This window comes from Myiozetetes cayanensis, unplaced genomic scaffold (assembly GCF_022539395.1).
Source record: "Myiozetetes cayanensis isolate MyiCay16 unplaced genomic scaffold, myiCay2020 scf7, whole genome shotgun sequence".
Lineage (NCBI taxonomy): Eukaryota > Metazoa > Chordata > Aves > Passeriformes > Tyrannidae > Myiozetetes > Myiozetetes cayanensis.
The window spans coordinates 29,348,929-29,355,545 of record NW_026087964.1 but is presented as its reverse complement, the minus strand read 5'-3'; positions in this window follow the sequence as shown (position 1 = coordinate 29,355,545).

Genomic DNA, 6,617 nt, shown 5'->3' with positions numbered 1-6,617 from the left:
GAACACCACTGAGGTTACCCAATACAGTATGAACCTCCACACGTTGCAAAAAACCAAACCAAATCAAAAACCCCATCTCAAACAACCCCAAATAAGCAAACAAAAAAACCCCAAAACCCAAAACAACAAACCCCAAAACAAAAACAAACCCCGAAACTGCAAGCTTTTTAAAACTTCTGCATACTATCTCAGGTGCTTAGCACAAGCAAAATATGCCTAGAACTTCCATCCTACGCAGTATTCCAGCATATTACTTGTTACAATAAAATGTATAAAATCTAGTATGTTAGATGTATTTCCACTGCTGTGATGCTGCGGCTTTTCTGCTCTGCACCCACATGACAGACCTGGCTACTGTGTGATACAAATCTCTCAGGGCTTTTTGGATATTCACGTGGTTTAACCCCAGCCAGCTGCCAAGGCCCACGCAGGCACTCGCTCACTCTTCCATAAGCAGGACTGGGAAGAGAATCAGAGAAGTGAAAGCTTGTGGGTTGAGTTAAAGACAGTTTATCAGGCAAAGCAAAAGACACACAGGCAAAGCAAAACAAGGAATTAATTCACTGCTTCCCATGGGCAGGCCATCCCAAGGAGGGCAGGGCTGCATCGTGTGTGATGGTTTCTTAGGAAGACAAATGCCATCACTCCAAATGTCCCTCTTCTTTCCTCCACCCGATGTACTGAGCATGATGTCCTATGGTGTGGAGCATCCCTTTGGTCAGCTGGGGTCGCCTGTCCTGGCTGTGTCTCCTCCCAACTTCCTTTGCACCCTCAGTCTCCTTGTCAGTGTGGCAGTACAAAAAGCAGAAAAGGCCTTGGCTCTGTGAAAGCAATTGCTCAGCAATAACAAAAAACATCTGTATATTATCAGCTCTGTGTTCAGCATAAATCCGAAACACAGTCCCGTAGTAGCCATGGGGAAGAAAATGAACTAAATTAACCAGCGAAAACCAGCAGAGTTATAAGTGTGCAATTTCTGATGGGACAGGCTATGTGTGAGCTCTGTATTCAAAACCTTCCTTGGCTATTTTAGATGTGGATTTGTCAGCTCTTATGGAACCATAGGAGGCTTATATGTGTACTTCAGTCCACAACTGAAAGCCAATGAAAGATACATTCCTCCTGGAAAGAAGTTTTATACTAGTTCAGGAAAGAAAGGAACTGGATATGGGTAACTTCACAGTATTGCTTCTTGCAGAGTATTTTATTAAATGATTCTTGAGGTCTGAATACCCAAGTAATGAATGTTAATTTTACATTTATGCAGACCTTACCATAGATAAACAACACCTGATGAAGTAGAAAGAATAAATGCAAAGGTAAAAATATTTTGGTTTATTATGTATTAGTGATAAGATTATTTATTACTAGTGAGTAAGCGTAAACTAATAAGTTTAAATTAACTTTTTGTTCCCTCTGGATTTCCTTTAGCTTGAAATCACTAATGTTTATTTACAAACTGGAGGAAGGGAAACAAATTAATAACCATCTTGTATAAAAGTGGTTTAATATTGTTCATTTACTATTTTTTCTTTGAGACGTCTGGCAGTATCCCACACAAGTTAAGGATTTGACCTTAAGTTTTTATTTGGAGACATAAGCTACAATGCCATGATGACCAAACAGTGCCAAAATTGAAAGCACAATAATATTTCTATGTTGTTGTCAGAAGAATGGGGCCTCATTATCTCGATGCTATATAAAAATAATTGTTCCTTTTTTCATGTAAATTCATAAATCTAATAAATATTGTTAGCTTCTAGAAAGTCAGCACCTTGTCTGGCTGAGAGTGATGATCCCATGGCTCCCATAGGAAGCTCCAGGATCCCTGTCCCTCACACCATATATACTTTTCCTGAATATTTAAATTACATGTACTTCCTAAGCTATTGCACTCTTTCCTTCTCTGCTATGTGAGTTATTACAGGAAAAATTGCTTTATTGTTGATTGAATTGCTTACTGCTGCACTATTCAGGAATGCAGCCTCAGCAGACTAGGGAGTTTAGCTGTACTTGGGATTGCAAAGAATTAATTATGTCTCTGCATGTTTTTTAACTAAAATTTGCCACTCGTATATTATTAGTGGACATACTTTTTTTGAAAAGCTAAAGCTGCATTCAATCCTATATGTCAGAAAGCTTATTGATTACGATGCTGAAACTCTGCTGTCTGTGACAATCCCCACTAACTGTAAACTAACATAGGAATTCCCTCTTTTTCTTCCTTTCCACCCTCAACACAGCTCATTTTAGCGAGTGACTAAAATTTCCCCTAACTTTTACATTGCAAATTTAAGGAATATTTGGTGGTTTTTAAATATATATATAAGTATATAGCAGTCTGCTGTTAAGTATTCTTACTTGCTTTTTCATGAAAAATATTTTGATTAACTCAGTTATACTGTAAATGGGCACTTCAAAAAGGTCTTTGTTTTTAACCAGATGGTACGAAAGGAAGCACATTTGATCCTTACCTAAGGCATTCTGCTGACCTTTGCTGTTCAAAATCTAAAGCTGGCATAAAAAATGAAGAACGAGTGATTTTTCATCATCTTCCTTGATCTAAAAGCAGACCTGCTACAAGCATAATAACTTTGAATGTGACAAAGTAAGTTGCTTTAATTGCAGTTCTTGTTTTATGTTTGCTGTCTATCAAAAGTGATTAGCACAGCTGTTTATTGCTGTATAAAATAATTGAATAAGTGAAGAAATGAATTATTGAAAAAAGGGTAAGAAATGTACGAGGAACCTGGCTTTCAAAATTCATTCCTACTCTCTTCTGCAAATTCAGGTTACTTTGTAAGGCTATATGAATCTGGCTATATATATATATGTGGTCTCTCATATATATATATTAATGTGTATATATATGATCTATATATAGAGAAAGACCTTAGAAATCATGCTATACAGATGTCACTGAAAAATTATTGATTTTTATTCTTTTCTGACTTCAAAAATGTAAGAAGACCTGTTAAAAAACATCTGGTTTTCCCTTATGTTTATGGAATAAATTCATCTCCCTCTGCTGGCAGACATAACATGAGGTAATTTAAGCCTGTGAAGCTTTTGAACAATGGCACTCAAAAAGGATTCTGAACTATGAACATGTCACTGTGCAGTGTTAGAGAAGATTTGTAGAACACAGTGCACGTTTATAGGTAGATAAGCACGTTGCCTTTCACTTGTGGTGGGCTCACCTTGACTGGACACTTTGTGTCCACCAAAGACTCTCTGTCATTCCTGTCCTCCATGAACTTCTTCAACATGAGTCCTTCCACAGGCTGCAGTTCTTCATGAACTGTTCTGGCATGGGTCCCTTCCCACGGGATGCAGTCCTTCAGGAACAGATTGCTCCATTGTGGGTCCCTCATAGGGTCACAAGTCCTGCCAGCAAACCTGCTCCAGCATGGGCTCTTCTCTCCATGCATCCACAGGTCCCTGCCTGGATCCTGCTCCAGTGTGGGCTTTCCAGGGGGCACAGCCTCCTTTGGGCATCCACCTGTTCAAATGTGGAGTCCTCCATAGGCTGCAGGTGGATACCTGGTACAGCATGGACCTCCATGGGCTACAGGGGAATCTGTTCTGGCACCTGGAGCACCTCCTCCCCCTCCTTCTGCACTGCACTGACTTTGGTGTCTGCAGAGTTGTTGTTCTCACATATTCTCACTTCTCTCTCCACTTGCTGAAATTGCTCCTGCACAATGACTTTTTTCCCCCTCTTAACTAGGTTAGCCCTGGGGCCTTACTACCATTACTGATGGGCTCAGTCTTGGAGCTGGCTGGCATTGGCTCTGTTAGACACAGGGGAAGCTTCTGGCAGCTTTCACAGAAGCCATCCCTTGTTGCCCCCTCCTTCACCAAAACCTTGCCATGAAAATCCAGTACATCATTACTAACGGAAACTAAGAAAGAAGTAACTTTTTGGTACACCAAAGCCACCAGCACCAATGGAAGGAAGAATGACCTGCCACGTATACACTTGTGTAAAAGGGACAAAGAATGGTGTATTGGTCTGAGCAACCTTCTTATCAGTGTAATTGTTTGTATTATTGTTTTATCAACAGAACAAAAATTCATGTTCCAAATTAAATAGTTTTATTGGGAAAAAACCCCAACTGTGTGTGAAATAGGTCTCAAAACTGAAAGGGAGGTACTGATTGTGCATTAACACTCTGTGCTCACACATGTAGTTACAATGGATTCATTAAACATATCCAACATAAATTCCATGGAAAGAAGTTTGAACTAGTATTTAAAATTCTCCACTACTATTTCCCTCCTGAGAATTTTAAAAAATATTTTCATTTTCGGTTCATTATTCCTAGGTTTAACAGAATGGGAATTGTAAACTGAATTTATTGCAAATATGAAGCTCATAGGTCATAGATTTTAAGAAATATGGTAAGACATTTTGCAAAGCATCTACTTCCCCACTGAATTACAGTTCTTTTTGTACCTTCCAATGGAAAGCTTATCTTCTGATATTTGGACCATAATCCTATAATTGGATTTGCTAGTGTAGATTCTTGCTCTCACCTAGAGCTCTATTGAAATCAATCTTACTTTACAAAGATGCAAATTCTTAGATTTAATTACTGGACAGGGTGTACCACATTTTTTTCATTTTTGCAAAAACGCTTGCAATTTTTACGGTGATATTCTACAAAAGTCCAGTAAGCTTCTCTTAGTTTTCATTTCACATCATTGGATGTAAAGAACTACAAGACTGCACAGCTGACATCTTTTTAGGTGCAAAAAAGTGACTCTGTTAAATAAAGCAAATAAAATGTGAAAAGTGAAATTCAACTATATAGGGCAATTCAACCTCTTTAATTTTTGAAAATTCAATATTTTGTTTCTAAATATAAAGCTACAATAATAGTTTATTTATTTATTCCAATGTTGTATTTTTACATACATTTACATCTTATTGCTTAGCTGGAATTTTAAAAGGTATGTTTAGAAAGCATACCTTCTAGTGAGTAATTTGGCTTGCAAACTGACTATATATTGCAGTGGAAGGAAGTGCATATGCTCTAAAGTGAATGTCAGTGTATGTATTATCTAAGTTGTTGTGCCACATGTGGCCAACAGTGAAACTACTGTGATTGTTTCCCTTTAGCAGAATTACAACTTGTGCTTTATTTCATCTATGTTGTCTAAGAACAGTTTTAAAAATACGTAATTTTTAATTTTGTTGACCTCAAAATGACCAATATCAAGCACTGTTCAAAGCCAGACCGCAAGCAGACTGCTAGGAAGTGAGTCACCTCTGTTTACCAGCACGTCATCTCTATTTACCCCTCTTCCCCAGTTTCCTGACAGCCATAAGTGCTGCCATGTTCTCCAAGAAGATATCCTATGAATTCAGCCTTGCTGTTCTGCCTGAGGAAGCACATAGTTGTTTCTTTCTGCTGCTCTGAATTGAGTCCTGCTGCCGTTCCTGGCACGGGACAGGATCATCAACAGAAGCATTAGTGTTGGAAGGTCCCTGAGGGAGGCGGGACAGCCCTTCTCCGTCATCTTTTTCCTCCCGTCGAGGCCGGTCCCCACCGGAGGCTGCTGTGGATCATTAGCCCGACAGCCCGCAGGGTGGCGGAGGAAAGCCGGGAAAGAAGGCATGGAAAGGCTTTGCTGCCCCGCCACCGTCAGTGCTGGAGGCAGCCCCTGCGCATGGCCCGCTCGGCCCTCGGAGGGCCTTTTCATTTTCTTTCTTTCTTTTCCTTCCTTCTTTCTTTTCTTTGTTTCTTTTCCTTTCTTCTTTCTTTTCCTCCTTCTTTCCTTGCTTCCTTGCTCCCTTCCTTCCTTTCACTCTTCCTTCCTTCCTTTCACTCTTCCTTCCATCTTTTCTCTCTTCCTTCCTTCCTTTCTCTCTTCCTTTCTCTCTTCCTTTCTCTCTTTCTTACTCTCTTTCTCTCTCTCTCTCTCCCATCCTTCCTTCCTTCTTAAAGCTTGTATGACAGTTGATTGGTTGAAGTTAGAGATATTTTTTGAACCCTATATTGCATAAAAGCTAGCGATCTGACAGGATTATGTTGGTGGAAGAACAAATTCAAACTCAACCTTTTTATTTCACATTCACATTTTAAATCTGTAACATAATAACTTGGGACATTTCTTCTTCCACCAAGGCAGGAACAGGGAAGAAATCTCTCAGGAGAACCCACGTTGCACAGTCTCGGGCTTATGTAATATAACTGGTTAACATGTTTAGTGATGAGAGATGTTGAAGAAATTTGACCTTTTTAATATTCAGTCATGGGACTGAAAGTTTACATGTGTGTTTATAGCATCAGAGGATCATAGTTCCACAGACTGACAAAGGCATTGATAATTGTCTATTTGAACATCATTTTTGACAGGTAGTTTGCAGTTATGTAGGTAAGAGAGTTAAGTTGGGGTCATGACTCTCAGTCTGTAAAAATGACATAGCTGTAATACTCAAGGTCTTCAGGCTCTCTTTATAGTTCTAACGTGGTTTTGCAGAAGTACAAAGTTAGTGAAACCGCTTTACACCTGTCAGGGGACAGCTGAAGAGTTTAGTGTCTGGAATTAGTCCAGCAGTATTACACAACACCAAGAAACACAAATCTTATATTTAGCTACTTACCAAC